This window comes from Melospiza georgiana, chromosome 4 (genome assembly GCF_028018845.1).
Source record: "Melospiza georgiana isolate bMelGeo1 chromosome 4, bMelGeo1.pri, whole genome shotgun sequence".
In the NCBI taxonomy this organism is placed as follows: Eukaryota; Metazoa; Chordata; class Aves; order Passeriformes; family Passerellidae; genus Melospiza; species Melospiza georgiana.
Window position 1 is genome coordinate 56,055,716 of NC_080433.1, and position 25,365 is coordinate 56,081,080.

Here is a 25,365-nt window from a genome sequence, read left to right on the forward strand (position 1 = left end):
TTTTTAATCACATTCACAATGAATTTAGAGGAAATAACCAGCACCCAAGGCATCTGGGCAATTAGCAGTGAATAACAGTATATCCCACTTTGTGCAAGCTTCCCGTATGACTTCAGACTCTTCCTAACAATTTTGCCTGCCCAGTTCTGCTTGCACTCTGTGCTTAATTGTTGCTGTTCAGCTGGGCCTTCAGACTGCAGGATCCAATATGTTGCGGTTGTCCTTTTTCACTCAGAAAACCTCATTACAGTGAATAGCAATTTCATACAGCCAATTCAAAACGTTTCTAAGCAAACTGCCTAAAAATCCTCATTGTAAACATTGTATAAGTTATTCATGAATAGATCCCTGAAGTCCATATCCTCCCATTGCATGTAAGAAAAAAAAAAAAAAAAAAAAAAAGGCACAGTTGTGGGGGAGCACAGATGGGGAGGCTCATCTCAGAAGATCTGGAGATTTTAAGCGTTTCCAAGCTGTGGCACAGGCCCTTTGGCAGAAAGGTCGGCAGCCCACTGTGATGGCTGGGGGTGTTGCCAGCAGCTCTCGCAGAAGAGGCCTCAGAAAACAACAGGACTCCTGTCTGCAGATCTTTGCCCATATATATCTGAAGTATCAACTAAGCAAAATTTATCACAGCTGGTTTACAGAGTGTTTCCAGATTCTCCCCACAGTCGTAGAGTTTCTGATATATTTCAAAAAGTGCAACTCCTTAGGAGAAGTATAATACCCTGGATCAGGTCTCTCAGCAGCTTCTGAGCATGTATATTTTGACCCACTTGTATTCAGAAACGCAGGTCCCTGCCTACCCTCTGCACAGACTTCAGGTCTGCCTTTATCTGCTCTTTCTTCAGTGTCAATTCAGTTGTGAGCAGGCCTGCAGAAAACTGGAAAGTTCCTGAACACAAAGGAAAAGAGGCCAATTACAAGTGACCTGGGGGGAGCAAAGTACGTGTCTGTCTGAAGGGTTATGGTGAATGACTGGCATGAGTCAAGGGTAATTTTGCATTAAAACTCTGTCAAAAGGAAAAATTGTGCACTGTGGATATTAACCAAACAAACACACCTAAGTCATTAGAGTGTGTACATATTTATTTTTATTTTATTCATTTGTAGGAGAGATGAAGCTGAGATTTTAAAGTGTTCCAGGTGTACATCTGCTTCAGAAATCTTTCAGATAGGACCCACAAATCAGAGGTACCTGTGAAAGAAAGCCTTCACATTTTATAAATCATTATATATAGTTAATACACTGAAAATTGAAAGAAATAAAGGCAAAAAAGAAGAAAAAAAATAGCTTAAAAAAATTGCACCACTTACCAAGGCATATTTCAAAGCATTTTTGAGTGAAAAAACAAAGTGTATATAAGCCATATATGGCCAGTTGTGATTACTGATTTTTCAGTCCCATTTAGAACATTAAAACTTCTAATATTTTTAAAAATTCATATATATGTGTGCTCATACTCCTACTTAGGATCATATATTGTGTGTTATTGTCACACCATTTTGTAGATATTTCTGATTTGTAAAAGAAGCAAAAGCTATTCAGCTTTTGAAAGCTGGTAGATTATTGGATCAGTAACCATATTACAGTGGCACGTAATAATTGTGAAGTTACTTCCTCACAAGACTTTCCCATATTTGCAAAGCCATGTCAGGAGGCCAGGCATTTGGTGCCAGGTTCCTAACCATGGTTTTTCCCACCAGCCTAGTGAGGGAGGAATTTTGTAAGCTTTTGGTCCCTTCACTCAACACACTCTTCATGTCAGATATCTCAGAGGGTGGGCTCTGAACTCCTGATTCCAAAGTAGCCATGATAACTTTGAAGGTCCCAATGAATATGTGTTAACGTTATAAAGGTAGTTTTCCCTAGCTCCTGAGGGTCCTATTGGTTCTGCTGTATTCTGGTTTTTAGTTGTGGAAGATACTACTGGGATTCCTTTCCTTACCCCCTGTCATGACTGTATGGATAAATGAATAAAATGTGATTCAAGATCCAAATCTGATTTCAAAGTATTTCTGTTTTCACACTGGATGGCAGCAAGTCAAAATGAGCAAGCAAAAATCTGCCTCTGGGTATTGCTGTGAATTTAGCAAGACCTGAGCCTGGCCTTTGTAGCATTTCTTCCAGTGCAGTATTCCCAACACAGGTCAAGCAAAAGTTTGCCCTTCCCCAAACTGTGCTCTGCTGGCAGCCAGTCATTACCAAGTAGACTGTAAGGCAACTGCAAATCCAGATTTCTGTGAAGCCAGCAGGGAAAGAGAGAAAGGAAAGGAGGGAAGGAAAGGAAAGGAAAGGAAAGGAAAAGGAAAGGAAAGGAAAAGGAAAGGAAAGGAAAGAAAGGAAAGGAAAGAAGGATAGAAAGGAAAGGAAAGGAAAGGAAGGAAAGGAAAGGAAAGGAAAGGAAAAGGAAAGGAAAGGAAAAGGAAAGGAAAGGAAAGGAAAGGAAAGAAAGGAAAGGAAAGGAAAGAAAGGAAAGGAAAGGAAAGGAAAGGAAAGGAAAGGAAAGGAAAGGAAAGGAAAGGAAAGGAAAGGAAAGGAAAGGAAAGGAAAGGAAGGGAAAGAGAAAGGAGACATTTCAAGCAGATCCATACCCAATAAATAGGACCCTGAGCAACATCTTGCTGGAGAAAATGGGGAAATGATCAGACGACACTTCCTAACTTCCTTGAGAAACAGTATAATGATGGATGTGTTTTCTTACAATTTTTGTAAGCTCATGCAGTAACTTCACAGGTTGCCCCCAGTGTTAGAAAAAGTCTGTCCTGTTCTGGAGTCCTCGTGCAGTCTCCAAAGCAGTTTACTGCTCTTGTTTAGTCTGGATTTCTGGTATCCACCTGAAAGCCAGTGCAAACAGTTTTCTAGGCTTTTAAGCTTCCCCTATGGAATCCAGCAGCAATGAACAGCTGCTCTCAGCTGAAGTAAAGTGACCATCAACTCAAGGCAGAGCAACTACCTTCATTGAAAAGATGATACAGTCTCTCAGTCTCTGTCACCTTAGAAAACTTACAACATACAGATCTGTAGCATTCTGAGGTTAAGCCAGCTTTTCTCACTGTACAGAGTTTCTGACTGCATTGGTATTTTGTTCATTCCTTCCCTTCCATTGAATAGTACCGTGATACGAAGCAGCATCATTAAAATTGTTTTGATCGCAAATGGTGAAAAATATTTTACAATAATGATGATCAGAGGGAAAACCAGAAAGAGTTACTCGGGGAAGAACATTAGCAAAAGTGCAAACTAGACAAACACTGTGGAGCTCCAGATTCTGGGCAAGGTTTCATTGATAGAATATCATTGCAAGTACCTGTTCTTCCCCTTTGAGGCATACAGGTGTGTAACAGATGCAAAAGGCCAGACTTTGTTTTGAAGTCAGTTTGTACACATGCAAAGTATTCCTTTCCACAGGTACAAGGCAGACAAAGATGCCCAGAAGACTGAAACTGTGAGACTATTTTATTACATCTCTCTCTATCTCTTTTCCACTATTTCACTCAGAATAAACATTCATGATTAGTCACTGAAAACTTATTTCAAGGACTGAAAAACACATATCTATGTCTAAGTGTTTAATATTATTTGATTTTTGGTTTTTTTCAGCATAAAGGTAGTTGTCTTCTCCTTTGGAAAAAACATGATAGTCATCCCTGACTGGTAGGAAGATGACATATGCAGTGAACTGCTCTTTCACAGTATGAAAATCAGTATTATTTTCTTACACTGGCCAGACAGTGTTTTTCATGTGGACACCTTTTATACTGACCTATTATGAATCTAGACAGGACTTTTATAGCTGCATTAAGAAAACTTGCATTTAAATGTACAGTCTTCAGTGTGAAATTTTTTTTTTTTTAGTCTTTATTCACACTAACCTTTTTAGGTAATTTGATATAATTTGAAATGACTAACAATGACTGATAATTGTAGGGGTAAAAATGTACCCTTAAAGAAAAGAACTTTGAGAGGTGAAGGGTAGAATCCTATATCCAGCTGTGTTGTCCAAATTGATATTAGTTTAATAACGTGTAAACTGTGCTAGAAAAATGTAATTGTCCTGCATTACAAGGGTACTCCTTTAACTGCACAGTTTATTCAAACGTATAATCTAAATAATTGAGTACCTATGCATACAATAGAACATTGCTTCATATGCAAACACTATTAAATAGACAGTTATATCCAAACAGATGGATAAAAAAGATGCCTGAATATAATTGGTTTGCTTTTGATTATTTCACAGATACAAATTTACTTAAAAAATAAATCTAGACAAGGTAGGGTTTGTTGTCAGACAAAATTCAGTGTGGGAAAGTGAAGCTGAGGGATTTGTGAGGCACTTAGGGGGACTGTTTTTTAATCTACTTCTCACCTTGCTGTTTAATAAGGGTAATATGAGAAAAGGAGCAGAGAAGCAGACTTATATCTGACCTACTCTTTATTTATTGCTTTGAAGGAGATACAAAAAAAGTTATCAGTCTTTATCATAAAGTTATGCCATATAAGCGTGCATGTGGATACAAAAATCTATAAGAGTGCATTTTAAATATTTGATTAAAGAGGTTAAGATTGGAAAATAGTAATAGGACAACCATAGTTTCAGAAGCTCTTGGTATCTTGAAAAGCACTTTAAAGTCTCAGAGTCTGCAATTGGTATTAGGTGCAATTGTGGCATTTCTCTGGAAACTTCACACTTGCAGAAAAGCCCTATAGAAGTCAGCAGTGCTGTGTGTGTATCAGAATCTTCAGGTAAATATGGACCTCTTGACATCCATTTCTGAAGACTGTGACTGTACAATTTCATGGATCACACTAAATTCTGGTCAGGTCTACTTTAATTTTTCTTAGACAAAGCCTTAGGAGAAGACTCAGACCAGTCAAATAAGAGCTACATGAAGAGACCACAATGAAGTTTCTGCTCTACAATATTTTAAAGTTTCAGAATTATGCTGTGTATGATTATACGTGTGGAATTACATACATACATATGTGTATCCATATGTAAAATATATAGATGTGTATATTATGAAAAGACATCATGCATAAACTCAACACAGTTCCCTAATAGACAAGGAAAAATAAAGAGCTTTTGTTTAAGACTAATCTGAGACACTTTACTGGTGTCAGAAGAGGTTGACTATTAATCCCCAAATGATTAGCCAATGTATCTAGAAGTCATCTTGAGACAGAATTTAGACTGCCTTCACTGGTGCCTAATTTACCCATTAGTAATGTGATGTTTTAGTTCAAGTGAGAATGAGCAATTCAGTCTACTTCGCATGTAGGGCTATTATACTCTTGTTCCCTAAAGTGAAGGAAGGGAAGTAATGCCAATGCCCAATTTAGGCACCTATGCTATGTGATTTGAATGCAGCCTTTAATCACTTACCAATAATTTGCATATATTGCCACTGTGGTCAAACGTCCAGATGATATTCTGTTAATAATTCCTTTTGTATCTCATATTGGTAATGATAAAATTAAGTCAAAAATTAAGTCTGTCTCAGTAAATCTTTTACAATTTGTCATTCCTTCCCCCGCCCCCCAACTTTATCTTCTTTCTTTTTAATTCAGAAAAGCTCTAGGTTTGGGGGTTGTTTTTTTTAAAAAAACTCTTTCAGCAAATGGAAATAAAGCGTTTCCACAGAATGCTGCCAACTTTGTAATAAGATTTAGTAGCTTGCCCGAGAGCTACTTGCAGTTCTAATATTGCAGTTCTAATAACAATTTTCTTTAAGTGTTCCGCTTTAGAAAATGTCTTCTTTGTTACTGAAGTTTCCATATGTACATATGGACTTTTTTTGAAAATATTCCTGGGATTTTATTACCATTAATCATTTCTGGGGGTGTATATAATTTATCTCACAAACCATCAGAATTCCCACAGGGTAAATTACTCTAGAGGTCTCTGTGCCCTCATACTGTATCAAATTGACCTGCTTCTTGTTTGCCATTTTTGTGTACTACATTGCTTATTTAACAAGAAACAGAATGATTGTGATTCTGAGAAGGTCCTTTGATAGTAGTTTTGACACTCTGCCTGAATAATGACCCTCATTATGGAGCCCATGACAGGCTCTGAAAGTACTGATTTATGAATACATCACAGGTTCAGCATTAGAGCTCCCCCTACTCACTCCTGATATAGGAGTAGATATAGATACAGTCTTCAGAAAGGGTGAAGATGAGATAATTGCATGATTATGACCATTCAAGTAATCACTTTTTCTGATTTAACAAAGAACTGTCAGTTAATTTCGATTGTCTCACAAGTTATTAGAAGCCTTTAGCAAAATGTTTGTTAGGAAAATCTATTTCTTGTAGAGTTGCCAGCCATATCTTAAAGGACAGTAAGGCAGAAGCTACATATAGTACTTTTTTTGCTAAGAAATGCTTTTCTATAGCAAACACTCATTAACTGTTGATATGATAATAGACTGTTAGAAGTAAGCTTAGCTAAGAGCTAGAAGTCTGTGTCCTAGCTAAAACAAATTATAAGACACTTTGTAAACACATTTTTGTGAGGATTCTTGTTGATTTATTGTTTCCTCCACAGCAGTTATTTAAATAAATGTAGCTAATTTAGATCGTTTGCTGCACTGTGTAATTTTGTTCTTTGTGTGATGGGGTTATATGTAAAAGCCTGAAGGAATCACATCCCCATTAATCTTTTTACAAGTGCAATAAATAAATAAAGAGACATGGTTTAATTTTGCTAGTTAGGAGATTTTAAAAGGCAGTGGTAGCACTCTGATTTCTTCCTGTTCTTGCTGCTCTCCATGTCCTTCTCTTGAAGACATAGTAAGTATTCTTACTTAGTGAGGTAATAGTTCGTGGTAGGAAAGTAGGGACATGGACTATTAAATATATCCTTGAAGACGAGTATTTGAAGACACACCTTAGAAGTGGTTTTTTCTCCCCTAAATGCTCATTATGGAATGTGTTTGCTCCCATCTACCCTGGAACACGGCTGAGTTTCCTGCTCAGAGACTTGAAAGCTGATGTCATGTGGGAGTTCCCATGCTTGCTCAGGACACAAGTGTGCCAGTGGAAAGAGCTCCCACGAGGCTGAGTGAGTCTTTGCCACCTCAGGTGTAGAGTTGGGTATCAACAATCCAGGCAGAATCAGAGAGAGGTCCACCCTGGGAAGAAGGGGTGGAAGCATGGATGAGGCTCGTGGCATGGGGCAGATTGGTTGGCAAAGGGAGGAGACCACTCCTCTGTAACCTCAAACCCTGCCTGGGGCAGCACCTGTTCATTTGCATACAGGGAAGTTAAACCAGAGCTGGAGGAGAGGAAGTGACTAATCTGAGTGTGCTGCATTGAAAATGCAGGCCAGACTAAGACAGCTGCACTAACATTCTGAATTAACCCTTAAAATATAAAGATTTTTGTTAGTGGTTAATGATGTTTGGATGCATGCAAACACACATGAAGGTACAGGGGCTGACAGGCTTCTGTACCTGAACCGGAAATAGATGAGGCTGCCTTCAGCTTTGTGTTTTTTAAAAGTGCCAGAAATTGGTTGGATCTGACAATCAATCCACTGAAATAAACAACAATGTAGAAGCAGCACATTATGTCATGAAACTGGGTCATCTGTGTTAACACCAGTGTCATTGCCATCTGTATGTAGAATACCTGATAAGTCCTCAGTAATCTCCTACTGTGTTTTATTCTTTGTTCACTCTGTCATTTCTATTCATGAGAAATTCTGGAAAAGGATATTTTCTTGGACGGTATTTTTATAGTTAATTGCTTGCTAAAAAAAATTCGATTATGATGCTCATCTGTGTCATTTGTGATGTTTCATTATTATTTGGAAAACTGTTGTCAAGAAGATCTAAGACTTTTTTGTTGACTATCTATTTCAAGGCCATCAAATTCACAAATAATTTTTGTAAACTTAGTTTGTTTTAAGACAGCGGCTTAATATACTGCTACCTGGTTAGCCTTGTTCAAATATTCTAGTGATTAAATATATCAAAATTTGTGTGCGCTTCAAAAGTAGTTCTGGTAAAATATTTTTTTTTTTTTAAACTTCGAATATCCTTTTCAAAGGTGGCAAAGATAATTCTTGACTTCTTTGCTCCCCTACTTGGTAAAGCTCGTACCAGAGTATTGTAGTTCTGTAAAAGTATTTCAGAGCATAACAAAACCTTCTAGACTTTAATAACTATACATGACTGATCTGTCCTCTCTGGCAAGGTTAACTGTTTCTTCCAAGGAGTTAAGTGGCATATAAACTATTGTTCACACCATTTGTGCTAACAGCCTAGCATGACCTCAAATACTGTAGTGGTCATACAAGGTATCCTGTACAATACATTTATCAACAAAGGTAAAAGGACCACAGGGGCAGTGCTGACTTTAAGTGTATTAGGGATCTATAAGGATAAATGCCTAACCTCACTTCACAGAAAAAAGTAATTACTGAACTATTGTTTCTATAGTGTTAATATTTTTTCATGGTTCTTAAGAAATATAAGCTATTTAGTTCTTAGGTTGACATCTGTACTGCATTATATTTTACACAATGCATCGAGACTAAAGGGTAGAGCAATCATATAACTGAGATCATTGTACTTTTACAAGAAATCATCAACAGAAATAAAGCATGGAAAAGGGAACAGATTGAATTCAGTAGTTATTTTTTAATAGATTTAAATGATCTAATTAACAATAGCCTGAACAGCAGAATTTTAGGTTTTTATTTTAAAATTGCATGCCCCATTTACAGTGTGTATAATCTTGCGTACTTATTCACACTTAATTTTCTTCCATCCATTAGCTCTTGGGTGCAGCAAACTCCCAGTCCTTGGACTCCCATCCACTTTGTAAGTGAATGCCCTACCTGAAAATAAGGTAAAATCCACTCAAGTAAAGAATCACCACCCTTGAACTTTTTAAGACAATTTAATTCACTACAGGAAGAAACAAATTTATCAAAATTCTTCGTTTGGAAATAACATTCTGGAAGACCATTCTTGAAGCTTGCCTAGGGAAAGCCCTCATATAGACATTTATGATTTGCAGGATATTTGAAAGCAGCAATTATTCTAATAGTCTTTAATAATCAATATTATCAGAACAATCAATGTCACCTGGCAGAGATTTTTACAAAGGTCATAGCCCCACGTTCCTTACTTCAGGAAAATGTCCTCAAAGCCGATTAAAAAGTTATAATAAAAATTTTAGAAGGAAACTAGCTAATAGGAGCTGGAGTCAAATTATTCTCTTTTAAGTTTGTGAGAAATCAAAGCAAATATTAATGCATGAATGTGTTGGACTGGCTCCTAAGGATGGCTACAAAGATGCTCAGAGGACTGGAGTACCTCTCCTATGAAAACAGGGCGAGAGATTTGGGGTTGATCAGCTTGGAGAAGAGAAGGCTCCATGGAGACCTAAGGGCAGCATTCCAGCACCTAAAGGGGTCTCCAAAAGAGCTGGAAGGGGACTTTTTACAAGGGCATGTCATTACATGGGGGAAGGCTTTAAAGGGCAGATTAGATATTGGGAAGAAGTTCCTCACTCTGAGGGTGGTGAGACACCGGAGCAGGTTGCCCAGGGAGGCTGTGGCTCTTCCATTCCTGGAAGTGTTCATTCCAGGCTGGATGGGGCTCTGAGCAATCTGGTCCAGGGGAAGGTATCCCTGTCTTTAGTAGGGGATTGGAAATAGCCGATCTTTAAGACCCCTTCCAACCCAAACCATTGGATGAATAATATTAGTTCTATTAATACTGGCTAAGAAAAACAGTCAAGGGTTTTGGTGGTGCAATTTCCAGGAGGGGTTAATACTACATGTATTAACAGGTGTGAGAAGCTCCAAACAAATAGTGTTAGGATGAATGAACATGAATCCCCAAAGGGAATTACCTGTTTCAACAGCAGTTGATTTGTGCATTGAAATTCATAGATAGAATTTTCTGTTTTTTGCAATGTTTTATCCATTGTAATGCTACTGTGGTGTTTTTTGTAATTCACCTAAGTAATCTTATCCTCTGCATGTCTAAAAATACCCCGAGTTTTTCTATGGATCATTTTTTCAAAACCAAAACTTTATTTATTGATTTTAATTATGTAACTTGTTAATTTCACAAAGTTCCTGTCTTACTACTATTATATCACATATAAATAGACATTCTGATATGTTCTTGCTTACATACAGACATATATATATATGTATATATATATCTACAGCCACACAGAGCTTTTATTCCAGGTACCCATTTCCCTTTTTATCTGTGCAAGACAGATCTTTTCTCTCTCTGTCTGCACCCAGAATCCCCTTTGTCTTCTCCCAGGACTTGGCCTCATGTGCCTACTGTCCCCTTCTGGGAATGGATACAGTGGGGCAATATATACTCTTAAAAAAAAAAAGAAAAAGAAATACTGTTACAGTTTTTGTTTTGTTTTTTTTTTTTTCGTGCCAATAAGAACATTTTGCTTTTTGCCACGTGTATATCATAGCATTGACATCTGCCCTCAGGGTGAGGTGTCCTTTACTCCACTTACAACAGTATCAAACATTTCAAATTATTGCCAGTTTCTCCCACTTAAGTAGGAACCTTTTACATTTTTCCTGTCTAACTGACATAATGATAACACGATGGCCAGATTTTTAGCCAGACTTCTGATTTTTGAATCCACCACCACGGAGGCATAACAGTATCATTAAGACATTGAACATCTGGACTGCCACAGTCATTGTTTGCTCTGTTCTTTATGTCACTATCACCATGTGCCATTATGAGGAGGACACAAATTTAAACCGTCAGAATGAGAGAGATGCACACAGGGTTTCTGCTATTTTCCCATAGTCAACATGGCATTTCTTTCTTTTTTTTTTTTTTTTTCCCCAATTACTTCTTCTCTTTAGGAAAAGGGAAAAATTTGAAATATGTTCTGCATTACATAGTGAAAACAATATTATTTAGTATTAGAATATATTTAGTTTGAGGCAGATGTTACTTACAAAAAGAACCCAATTATAACATGAATTTACTCAACTATGTGCAATGATTTCTTCACCAGCAGCCCACAAAATTCAAACAGCAACATGCAAGGCAAAAGTAAAATCATGGTGTACAATGAAGGTTGATATTATCCAATACCCCTCTTCATTTGAAAGAAAACAGACTCTAAAAATACTCATATGTGGCTGATAAAAGGCCATCTACATTATTAATTATCAAAACACACTGATATGACAATGAATATATTAAAAAACTAAAGAGAAAATCTTTATGAAATAAAATGTAGTCCTTCTCTTGGGATTACATTATTCAGCTTTTTTTAGGGCATAGCACAAGCTATTCTCTCTTCTTTGAATTCAAAAGCAGTTGAAATTGGACATTCAATGGTGTTGGATGATCATCACTTCAATTGCTCATATAAGGTTCTGTCTTTCTTCTGCCTGTCCTAACATTTGAGCTACACCTTGCTGCACTGCAGGTTTGTTTGGGACTTGTATGCCAAACTCTAGAATATATTTGCTCAGCATTACGGTTAGTTCCTTAGGATTTCTCCAATTCAGCCTCTGCCTTGACCTTTCATTGCCTTTTGTGCTAATTTTGCTGTTGGCTGCTGAAGAGTCAGACAGCCTGTTTTTCCTTCATAGATGCCATTGATGCCATCTTACAGAGAGGCACAATTAAAAAACCTCTAAACTTTCAGATACTAAACTTTCTAAATTTTCCCAAAATGCCTCTGGAGCCCTAATAATTATCTGCTGAAGAAAACTGAAAGCACTCATTAAATAGTTAGGGGAATTATTTTAAGAATTTTTCTTTTCATCCACCAAAAAACATAAATGATATTTCCAAAATATTCTTTAAAAATGGATTACACAATACTGTTCTCATAATTTATTCTCTGCATAACTTTTCATTGTGTACACATTATTGTTATTGACACCAATTCTAAAGCTCTTTAAAAAAAGAAATTAAACAGTGAATCAATAAAAAATTAGCTATTTACTGTAGATTATTACTTTATCATTCTCATAATTACAATAATGGTAGCTGATGGAAATTCTATTTATGTGAATCATTTTATACTTGTTATTTATTATTATTAATGTTACCATTATTATCTTCTTACCCTTCAGTTCACAAGATGTATCTTCTCAGTGAATTTTAATTTCAATATCTTGCTATTATACTGTACATAATCCTATCAAAGACTGTCCTTCATGCAACATTTTCAGTGATATATTATCACAGAGACCATTAATGAATGAGCTTCATATCTTACTAATACTGTTTTAGATACTATTTTTATTAATTTTCTAAGCTGTAATTCTTCATACAGTACCTATGTCTGTCTTCCATTAAAGTTGTGTTTTTGATTTTAACATGAGGATTTCAAAGGCAGGCATTAACTTTGTCTTTAAAAATACATTTCTTTTCATAGATTCTAAATGATGATATTATAACGTGCTTTTTTCCTTCAGATGTTTTTACAAATTTATTTTCATATTTTTCCCCAGTTTTATTTTTTATCAGATTCCTGTTACTAATAAAATATTTTTTTTACAAATTATGTTTCTTATAGCATGCCATATGGATGGAAAAAATATAACTGAAGAAATTGCAGTTTTTCTTCTGAGTTGTGAATTATTATAATGAAAGGGAGATAAATATTTATCAGTTTCTAAGCATATGTTACAAGTGATGAAAATAACACTACATATTGTAAGTTTCTATTAACTAATTTCTCAAATAAATGCCAAATTTATTTATAAGGGAATGCTATTATGATCAATTTGCTCATTTTCCTGTTTTTTTCTTTGTTCTTATGGTTTGATGTTCAGATTACTGGAAAAAATGCCATTACACATCAGTATATGATATTCACCTCTTCAAATATTTTAAATATGATGAGTTCAGTTCACTGCACTGTCAAAGATGAAAAATAACTTTGGTTTAGAATATCAATTTAAGGGCACAATATCCTTATTGGCATTTTGAGACCTGATTTCTCTCATACTGTTGTTTAATCTTTTTTGCATATATTAGAGCATTGTGATGGTATAGGATTGGTGGCCAATATTAGAAGGTCTTTAAAGCTGCAGGATGGATAGAAAATGTAAATAAGTCTTACAGACTTTCTGAAGATTATTAAATATACATGTACTTTGCAGTTTAGATTAATAGCCATGGAAGGAAGCACCATTGCAGTAACATAAACCTATGATATATTTAGCAAACAGGGTGCCATTGTGCATAAACAAAACACAGTCCTGTGACTATTTTGTAAATACATACATCAATAATCATTGTACTGACCATATTATATTTGCCTAATTTTTAAGTGAATCACACTACAATAAAATTCAAAATCTTAAAAATAGTGGCTTACTGCAGACAGTCGTATAAAACTTCATTTACATAGCAATGTGTAAATGTGAAAAATCTAGAAATACACATTAAAAATTGTGTACTACTTATTTTAGCAAAGCTTTTTCCTGTGAAAAGCATATGAATACACATGAACATTTCTTTGGCTGTTATAGCAAACTCATAGTTATGTGAGATTCATTTTTTTAACATCTGACTTTTTCCAATGGCACTTCTACAGCCTTTCAGGTTTAAATGTTTCTATTGATTTTTATGTCTGGATTTATTGTGCACATATAAGCATCAGACTAGAGCAGTTTGTCTCATATCTTAGGCAAAGCAATGTGATGTACAAAAGCCAGATGATTTTACTTCAGCTAACACATAAAAGAGAAGGTGTACACTGATGGACCAGTTCATCATGGTGCTTAAGCACATGCCTAAATGTAGGCATGAACTGCAATGTGCTTAAAGCACATCAAGTGCTTGAGTCCTGGATGAGCCAAGGCTTTAATTCAGTTTATATCATTTTGGAATCCATGTATTTTATGTACTTAGTTTTCAGTATTTACCATTTGGTTAGGCATTCCTAATGGATTTCTTCTCCTCACAGCATACATAGCTCTACCCTTTGTGCTTAAGTATGACTAATTTAGCTGAGGCTTGTAATGCTGATAAGATACAGGCATTGCATCTTTATTAAGATAGTGACTTGGCAAAGCATTGAAATGTGTGTTTTACTTCAGGAAACTGTAGAAAATCAACTCTATAGAAGTTAACAGGGTTAACATTCTTAAAGTTAAGCACACGCTTACATGTTTTGCTGGAGTGGGGCCAAGGGTACCAGTTCAGCAAAACATTTAAGTGCGTGCTTACATCCCTTTGATGTTAATGGGATTTAAGCTTGAAGATTTACATATATGCTACAGGATTCACTGAACAGAGATACAGGGATGATTTGAAGCCTCAGATTGAAACATTCAGTGTGGAGCCATCTCCTAGTGATTTCCAGCAGATGTGGGGGAAATCCCTAGAGACGTTTGGAAACTTCCCATTTTATTAATCTGGTTTTATGTGCAAATATGTACTATCACCCTAGATCCAATACACTTTGCCTGTGTTTCCTGCCTGGAATTCAGGTTGCTATTCTTATTATCTGTTTTTTTCCTCTCTGGTCGTTGGGGCTTCATCCTGTCCTAAAACTGTGGTCAGAATGCGTGGAATTGCTCTCCCTTTGGAGGTGCATTCTTCCCTTGATGGACTGCGAAGGGAGCCTAAATTAGATACAGGCATGTTAGCTAAATTCAGCTGATGTAAATTGTACCCTCAGTAACTAACCTTATCTCTGGAATCCAATTTGAGTGTTTTAACTTCTTTATTTTTTTCTCCAGGATACCATTAAAATTACATTTGAGACTCCACAAGGAGCTTCATAAGAAACATTACAGAGATTATCATCTACTCTGAATATACAGTGCTCATACACTCTGAATATACAGCAGTTACAGTATCTGAAACATGTTTCTGTTGTGCTCCCAAAGGAAAAATTACCATGGACAATATTTACTAAATATGTCATTTTTCAGCAAAGACATGTTTCTTCTTCTTTTTTTTTTTCCCCTTAAATCTAGGAGTTTTGGTCTGAGAAAAACAGCAGCTTTCTTTTCAGTGTTTATGGAGTAAAATTGTATCTGTCAGGGATGAAAATACCATAATTAAGTCTTCTTATAATTTATTCATTGCTTTATGGATCTAAAGTCTTCCAAGGAATGTCACAAATCCACAAAAATTTTTTGAACACAGCATTTAGCAACTTGATTTCTGATGTAGTTGACAGATTCAGATAAACACGTTCAGTTAGCGTATACGTAGGTGGCATTTGTTCTTCCTTTCATGGGTGACACTGAGCTTTTCTGAGAGTGAGAAACATTTAAATTGCAGCACCAGCTTCACAGTCACTATAAATTGGGTGAAGTTTTGCAACTTCAACAGTGGGTTCTACAGTATTCTTCAATGTGAATATTGAGAATGGCTGTGTATTTAGGAATTGAACTTGATGATTCTAATGGATCCTTCCAGCTTGAGATGTTCTATGATTAGTATTAGATTCAGTATTGGTTTTGGCAATACATTACTGCATCTAACTTCAAGGTGCTCCCAAGATCTTCCCAAAGATTCCTATCTCCCTTAATCTGCATTAGTTCTACTTTTCCCTGACTCTTTTTTAACCATTATTTATTGCATAAACATTGTTTAATAGGGGGAAATCAACGAAGGTTGATGTTTGAACATTAAGCCACTGCTGACATTCTTCCTGTCACCTCTTTAATTCATAGCGCAGGAATTTTTCTTGTTCCGATTACATGTTTTGCAATTCTCATAGCAGACTTTCTTTACTATTAAACTCTGTCTTCCATGAGGAAAAAAGAGAAAGTAGCAAATTCCTTTCAATTATACCAAGTCAAAAAGGACAATTGGCATTTCATAGGTGTTTTAGCCAATAGTCAAAATTATTTTAGGAAATTGTGCGTGTTCAATATAATTTAAAACCTAGACAGAGCTTGCTGAGCGTGATCCGTTTATTGAAGAAGTTGCACCCCTTAGGAAAGGGTACAGTGGAGGAGCAGCTGAGGGAACACCTCAGCTTGTATTCGAGCCCTGGCCTCAGCGTGTGCCAAGGGGAAGGATCCAGCTGTTATTAAAATCCAGATCACAGGATAACTTGGCCCCATGAAATGGTAATAATGACACAGAGCAGAGTGTGCTCAGGCTCAAGGGCTCTGCAACTTCTGTTTTGTTGTTTGCTCCTGAACACCAAAGAACCGACCAAATATCCCTTTACATCTTGATTCTGCTCCTATTAAAGGCAACATAACCCCTGTTGCCCTAAGCAGGACTGGGTCTTTATAACCAGAACCTTTTATGTATCTGATAGAACGGTGTCCTCTGTGTCAGTTCTGTTCAATGTGCTTCGTAACTCCATCTCTTTGCCTTCACGTTTGGTGCTGCGTGAAATTCAATTGTGCCAGGTGTTTCAGCAGTGCTTTACTGATGTGGTTTTCCCCTTGAAATTAATGTCTTTATAATCACACACATTTAGAGATTAAAGAGGCATTTGATGAAGTACAATGGACTAAGTTCACTTCTGGCTTTAATGTCATATTCTTACCTTAAGTACAAATATTTTATGTTGTCTTTCCTTATGTCAGTGATTTTTAATGTCTCCATAAAATGACTTGTTCTATGAGTTGCACACTCATATTTGTTTTCAGTTAACTCTACTTGTATATCCCTCAGGAACAGAATTACAGTCATGGAAGCTGATGCAGTGAATTTGGTCGTTTATAAGTAGGAAATACTTAGATTTTGGGGCATGTGCAGCCTTTCATGTACAAAGTTCTCATTTTAATATACCTCAGGCTACTGGCTTTACGATTTACAGTTAATTAGGATTCTGATTTGAGTTGAAAATTCCAATACCTATATGCTTTTGTACATGCATTTCAGATCATGCTGGCTGAAGCAAATAACTGTGACTGTAGTCAATAAATGAATGTATACCACAGGGAGCAACCCTTCCCCCACCCTCCTCTGACAACCTGGAAGAAAATCCTACTGTGTTCCCAGTTCACAGCAATATCATCCTGACATCACTGTGTGATAGCTAGATTTCCTTGCCTATCAGTTAACAAAATCCCAATACCATATTCTTACTCTTTGCAAAGTCTCAAAATCCCTAATGTATCCCATATTTGCTCTCACTGCTTTTCACGTTCAAATTGAAGTCTTCAGATAACTGAGTTCTAATCTGCACCTAGTATATGCAATTTTTATTAGCATCAGTCCTCACTGCATAAATGGGTGCAAGGGTAAGTAAGATAAATTCCAAAACACTAACACTGGAAAGAAACTAATAAGACATAAAATTCAGGAATTTAGAGTTTGAACTAATCAGTGAGTTTTTGTATATATTGATATTTAAAATAATGCTTGTATATATTAAAATTTGGTAATTTAATGTCATTTTACTAGACTTTTTAAAGTTCTGATCTTTTAAATAGCTTTTTATTTCCTTTGTATTGAACTTCACTTGAACACAACAAAAAACTTTCATAAAGCCTCTTCTTTCTTAGTTTTGTCATTTTTCTTTGTTGAAGAGTAAATATATTGTCAGTAAGTAACTCATGTAGCAAAAAAAAATCCCAATTACCTTAAAACATTAATCTCAGAACTTCTCAGTTAGTACATAATCTTAATTTTGAAGCTACTCCTTAGGATGTCTGTCCCAGACTGAGCTGGGACCATATAGCTTGAACTTGGTACAGCAGGAGACAGCCAAGATGTAACACCAGGACACAGCCCAGAGAGCTCCCTGTGTTTCTCATGACCGCAGAAGGAATATAAATGGCAGAAAAGGCAACATCTACTCATGGAACAGACTCCTCAAAGTGAGCATTTGTCATCTCTCAGGTCCCATTCCCCATGGATGTGACAACGAGAGTATATTCAGAGTTGAGCAAAGAATACAACAGAGTTTTAGCTCTTTTTGTACTACAACCATGCTGCCATAGATAACTGCATGCTTGCTTATTGCTAGAACCAGGCTTAAAAACATTTATCATGAGAGTCAGAATTTACGATGGCACAGAATTTCTACTGGAAGAGGGTTATATTTTGCACAACCCACAGTAAACATTTACTCCTTTTTTATCACGACAAAACATTATTTCTTAAGTTCCTCAGTGATAGTAGCAGCATAATTCTTCAGAAGAGGTGGTCTAACACCTGTACATCTACAAATGAGCTGTTGTCATAGAGGCAGGACAAAGCATATTTTGCAGAGCAAAAAATGGAAGACGAAAAGATGTAATGGGAGCGCTGAAATTAAAAAAATCCAGCAAGGATATTTAGAAGCTTGCATCATTTCAGCAGCACAAATATGGATAAATGCAACTGATATGAAATCTTTATGCTGACATGCCTTACTACAGAATGAGATGTCCACTTTAGTACATAAGATAATAGAAAATCAGTGTAATTCTATCCAGATTATAGCAATTTATGCCTGTTGAAATTTTTTTAGTATCAGGATGATGAAAGTGTGTAAGTTCTCCTGCCAAGATTAGGCTCCTACTGCTCTATACTCCATAAACCCTTAAGAAGCACCCATCTATGCCCTACAAAAATACCTGTCCAAACTGTAAACTTTTAAAATGGAATTACTAAATGAATAAACTACTTGTGGATAGTTTATTCTGCAGAATAGGAGTTTATATCTGCAGAATTACAGATTTAATATACAAGATAGAAAAAATACAGAAAGACTAGCAAGAGAACTCATGGGCATTGCCCAGGGTCTCCTGTCACATTAGTAACAGAGTAGGAAATGAAATTTAATACAGGATCTTTTCTTATGTCCCCATTCGCAAATCATGTCTACAAAGGTCAATAAAAGAGATACACACTAAAAAACAGCTGAATCAGAGCTAGATGTTCTCCTATCCAAGTGGCATTTTATATATTGGTAAATGAGTACCTTTACAGAAGCCAAGAGAGCTGGATCTGCTGCTTTCAAATCAGGATGGCTATGAATGTGTTGAGACAAGTGTGAAAGACAGAAACAAAAGGAAAAAACCATATAAGCAAGCTGAAGTTCCTTTTGAAAGTCAATTTAGTTTGAATAAAAGGTATTTTTAAAATGATCTGTTCTTTAATGGTAGAGAAAAACTACAGTAATTCCCAAAGTAGCAATGGTTAAAGCCAAAGCTTGAGGTTAGCAAAGAAGGGGAGTGCAGCTACTGTTAAAGCACAATTTTTCAGTCCATGATTTTATCCCCATCTTTGCCACAAACCTATTGTGCATTGGCAAGAATATAATTTACTTCACAATGGGTAAGTATTATTCTATACATTAAAAAAAAAGAAGCATATAGAAGTTAAATACATTTCATAAAGCTATTTCCAAGTGAGATTTCCTCCATTCTTGACTATGCATCTTGAACTACCTGTTGTTCAATATTCAGAATTTGGTGTTCCAGCAGTGCCTTTTGAAGATTAACCCTCAACTTTAATGTGCCTCCATTTATTCAAAAACTAACTTGCAAAAGATACTGCAAGTCTACTACCAAGATCTACTACCAACACATTTTGTGTATTCTTTCCATTCTCCAAACAGGTTTGAAAGAAAAGACTTGCTGGGAAAAAAAGTGGAAACCAAACAAAAGCCTCTGTTTTTTTTGAGCTTAACAAACAAATAATTGGATGCAAAATTTTCTCCCTGGCATCCCATCTAACGAGTCATTAATACAGGATGCACTGTGAGCCAGATAGCTTTTACAATGCCCTGTGTGCTCTCACTGGAAAAGGCAGTGGCAATCTCAATATCTAAAACCCTGTTCCATAATATGTGCTTTAGTTCACATATGTGAAACACTCAGGATAGGTTGTGTAAAATAGCAGTGTGCAAAATAGGTCAGATGAATTGTGCTCTAAAAGTGCCCATTCCTCTCCATTAGCTATAAATAGATCCGGAGATCCCCTATTCAGATATGACCATCAGCCCTTTATGTCTTTAAAATTAAGTCAAGGAAGCTCCACCACAAAGGACAGGGTCACTTACAGCTCCAGAGGACTACAAATCCTTATATTCCTACTAAGAATATCTATAAAATAATTTTTTTTTTAATTTTTGTTGTTGCATATACCACAAGTCTGGTGCACCAGAGCTGTAGACTGAGAAAGAGATCCTTGCACATGTGAGGGTTACTGTGGGCCCCAGGGATGGCTGGCAGCCCTTGCAGGCCATGGTCATCACTCAGAGGGAGAAACTTGGTCAGCTTTGATAAGCATGTATTTCAGCAGCAACCAGGACCAAAACTGCTGCAGTTTCTGGTGTCACCAGGGCATTACTCCTGCAGTTTGCAGCATAGTTTTTGGCATGTTAACATACTAAACACCATTGATCCACATTTGATGCAGTAGCAACACAAAATTGACTTGCATACAGGAGAAGATGCATAGACCATCTTCACTGCAACAGCCTGTCCATCACCTGGAGCTTTTCCTTGTACCACACGATTTGAAGGGCCTTGATATATGCTCACCTGGAGTCTTTTGAAGATCACTCTCTAATTAATATGACAGCAAAAGCACGTTAGAGCACTTTGGTTCTTTCCTGAAGGATTACTGGAGATATATATGCAAGGTAGTACAAGCAAATACAGTGGGTGGTGGTGTGGAGCAAACATTTCTCACTGCTGGGAAGATGGGCAAGGCACACAGGTCAGGGTGTGGGTGCTTCGAACTGGCACTGCTAACTCAACAAGGAAAAGTGCCTGGAGCCCCAGATCTAATGCACTCCAGTCACACTCAGCCAGGTCTAGTAATTCCATGAACGATTGTATGAAACTGAGAAAAACCTAAGATTTCCTGCCCTTGTGGCTCCTTCCAATATTCAGAGGATCATGAAATGTTTAGGGTTGAAAGGAGGCTCTGGAGATCATGTAGTCAAACCCCCCCGCTAAAGCAGGTTCACCCAGAACAGGTTGCACAGGATCAGATTCAGGAGTGTTTCGAATATCTCCAGAGAAGGAAGCTTCACAACCACTCTGAGCAGTCTTTTACACTCTTCTGTCTCCTTCAAAGCAAAGAAGTATTTCCTCACATTTAGATGGAACTTGCTGTATTTCAGTGTGTGACTACTGCCATTTGCCCTGTTGCTTGGTACCACCAAAAGGAGACTGGCCCATTCTCTTGACACCCACCTTGCGGATCCTTGTGTGCATTGATGAGATCTGCTCTCTGTGTTCTCTTCTTGATGCTGAAGAGGCCCAACTCCCTCATCCTTTCCCCACAAGAGAGATGATCCTGTCCCCTAATCATCTTCATAGAAGATTCATGTTTTTGTTAAAGAGGTAAGTTCTGTTTTCCAGCTTAAATGTGTTTTTGACCAATTTATACCTAATTGTTTCAATCATACTGATTAAATAAAGTTGCCTAGGTATGTAGTAGCATGCAGAAATATGCATTAGTCATTGGTCATCGTGTTTAAACTCAATTCTCAACTATTAACTGGGTGAATTCCAATAGGCCTAATTTCATGCTGATTTATGCTATAGAGAGTATCCTTAAGTAACCAAGAGGGAGGAATTTTGGCAAAGACACATCAGCAGGATCATACTCTCTGGATTTGGCTAGCTTTCTAAGACAGCAAGTTGCTATCCCATTTTTTTGTTGTTGTTGTTTTTCTGAAAGGATTTCAGTTGTCCCTACTGGCAGATTTTAATGGTCAACACCCCTATTAATATTGTCCCACACACCAAGCCAGTGACTATAATTATTTTAATATCATCACCACTCAGGCTAGGTTTATTCTAGTAGTACAAGATATGGGGCGTAGAAACCTCATTGTATACAGGAATCCTTTGGAATGTGTTTGGTAATGATTTTTTTCCACAATGGCATAAAGAATTTGGAGGAAGGATACCAGTATAAGTAGATATGCTCCTCCATAACAAACACACATTTTGTCCATTCTAATTACTTAGAGAGCATAATTATACCACTGTTTCCTGCAATCACAAGGAAATGTATGGTATATTAGTTGCTTTATAAATTTGAAACAAACTGATACTGCACTTTTTTTGCTCATTATCAATTCCATAACTTACTAGCAGGCTTTTGAAGGCCGACATGAAGGTGTTTATCCACACAGGAGGTAGGAGAAACAATAAGAGATATACCTCAGTAATTTCAGCTGGAATTAAGGTCAGAATTGGGTAGAGATATCTTATTGACTGTAATTCAGGAATTTTCTGGAGATGGTTAATTATATAAAAATGCATCATTTCAATATATGAGGCCTTATTTGAAGCCCATCACAATCAATAGAAAGATTTGGCTTTTGTTCAAGCTTTTAAACTGGAGAAAAGTCTGTGATATATGACCCACTGTAGTATTTTCACAAAGTTATTTAACTGATAATGGCCTTTTCCATTAAACTATTTCTTTGAAGAAACAATAGCTTGTTTTATTGTGATCCTTTCTCCCTGTACATAATTTTTGTTAACCAAGTGTTAATTTCATACTAAGGTCTGGATGGAAAACTGCTTTCATAAACTGCTATACCTTATGCATTTGAAAGCCCATTGAGTAGATGATGCTAAGAGTCTTTGGTCAAGGAATTGAGCTCATCTCCTTTAACCAATTTATTTAAAGCCATGCCCTCAGCAGTAGCTGCTCACATCATGCTTTCCTGTGGAGCAGAATATTGCCAATAATTCGTAACAGAAATATGAGATTGCCTAAGAAAGCACATTTGTCACTGGGTGAGAGCTAAGCATCTACCACTAAAACACCAGTGTGGTTAACAGAAATTAAAGCAAATAAATGAAAAACCTCATGTTAACATTTAGGTCTCCTTTAAGTTACCATTGCAGTCATGTTCACATCTTCATAAAAGGGAAGTATAATTGGAGAGCAATTCTCAAATCCTAAAAGGGTAAAAAGATGTGGTTTGTTTATCATGAAAGACTGCTATTCCAACCACTAATCTTTCTGTCCTAGGAAGTGTCTTATTCTCTTTTCTGTGTTGGAAAGCTGCCTAACAAATGTATTTTCCAAGACAATGAAGGAAGCAGACCTCTATTCTTTCTTATCAATTTAATCTCTTTCATTCAGCTGACAATAATGTCCTCTTGTAGGCTAGGTCTCTTTCCACATGAATTACTAAGTGACAAGTTACTTTTGCTTTTGCCTTTGTTTTTTTTTTCCCCATACCAGAATCTTAAAATGTAATAAAAAGGATTATTGGTATACACATTGTTTTTAACTATAAGAACACCTAAAAGAGACAAAAGTATTCAGGGCTCTACTATTGTAAAACTTGCAGACACCGTTATTGCAATCATAATTATTCCTGGCATTTTATCATTCGGTACTGTCATACTCCTTTTAATTAAAAAAATTATTCAAAGTAGACTACAGAGAAATCTGGTACCTGTTGGCTTCTCTGTAACAAATTCATGTCTGAACCCTGATTAAGTCAGAAAGAATTTAAGATTTTGTCACTGAGACGAATTAATTACAAATCCTATATTGACCTCTGCCTCAGTTTCTCCCTCTGTTACGTACCCATTGTTTTGTAAAACTGGCTTTTTCAAGCACAATTTTTATGCAGGAAAATGTTGTCAATTTTTTAAATACTGTCCAGATAAGTCATCTTGGTAAAAAAAAAAAGTCTAACTACTAAAAACAAAATGTGGCTAAGCATATTCCTTATACCTATTTAACATTATACCTATATAACCTTATTCTTTTCATCACTAGGAAATGTGAGAAAAAGAAAATGGAAAATAGCCCTTTATAAGCAACAAATATCTTTAGTATTAAAGACATAAAAAATCATTATGACATAGAAATAATTTCATGACCTTCATAAAGGAAAACATTCTTCCCCCTCTGCTCACCACCAGTCCCCAAAACAAATTCTGATTATGCAAAACTCAAATTTGGCAATGGAAGTATTTTTCTTTGATTTTGAAGTTGATTCAGAAATTACGTGGAGTGAAAAAGGTGTATCTCCCTCTAACCAGAGATAGACTCAGAAAGGACAGCAATATTGACATTTTTAGTTAGAAATAATTTCTTGGGGAAAAAAACCCAAAAATTCAGAGCATGCATAGTGCATGCAATATCAGCTTCCTGAATTCATGGTTGTGTGTTCATCTGGAATTTTGTCTGCTAGACAACATGATAACCCTGACGAGGCACAAGTGCCAAGAAGAACACACTGACACTGTCCACACACAAAGCACCACTTTTCCTGCAGAGATGTTTACCTCTGGTACTGTCAGTCCTGTCTAGATGAGGAGGGAACCCAGGCTGTATCCATCATGGGCAACATCAGGGAGCCAAAGGATGCTCCCTTTCCCTTCCATGCCCGGGGTAAACTGTTGTTTGAAGAACAGTTTATACTTTGGTGCATATTAGAAGAGCCTTGCCCTACTTACACTGGTTACACGAGGAAGAAGTTTTTATTAAGACAAGAATAAAGAAAAAGTGAAATAACATAGCATCATACTGAGTCTTACAGCAAATACACAAGGACGGGGCAAATTATCATCAGTCAGAGTCTGGGTTTTCCATTTCAATGAACTATGTTAGAAAGCATAAAGTGTTCATATTTACGTAAGTTAGTTAGCAGATTGTTGTCAGAAAAGATGAATAAGGCTTTCTAGAGGCTTTCTGAGCCATAATTCTATTTTCTGTTTTGAGGGGGAAAAAAAAAGTTAAAGAAGAAAGTAGATTAGTAATTTGCTCTTACTTGCCATTTGCCTGCATCAAAACTCTGGGGTATTGCCTGCCTTTTGATTCAGCTGTTCCCTTGGCATGAGAATACACTGAGACAAATAGGAAATATAATAAGAATCATGCTTCCTTGTGGTATTTCCAATTGGAAATAGCACAAGGAAAAAATGCTTTATCATTTTATTCCTAAACAGAAATAATCTAAGAAAGCTTGTTCCTCACAACACTCCCTGACTGATTAAATAGGTGATGCATGTCAGGGGAACATTTTTCAATAAGCTTCACTGGGGTGGGAAGTGTTTCAGCTGTCATGGTAGCTCACTGCTCCTCTGGAGGAATAGGTGGTACACCTGAGAAACAACCAGAATTCACATTTGAGACAAACCATACAAAGTAAAGTAAACCTAATGACCCAAGGTCTCAGGGATCTACTTCAGAAAATTGTCATGGTGCCATCAGAGAGAGTGTATTAGAGACTAGAATTGAAGAGTCAAAGAGGCAGATTTCCTGCAGCTACTGTGTCTATAGCTATAAGTATTGTTGAAAATCAGGGCTGATTCTCTTTTCACACAAGCTTTATTCAGTGTATCTATTGATCTGCTTGGTGTAAGAGAAAAGCAACAGTCTTATTTCCCTTCCTTGAGAAAAGGAAATTTCTCAAATATATACATTCAAGTTATATACCAATATAAACCAGGAAGAAAAATCATAGCATCC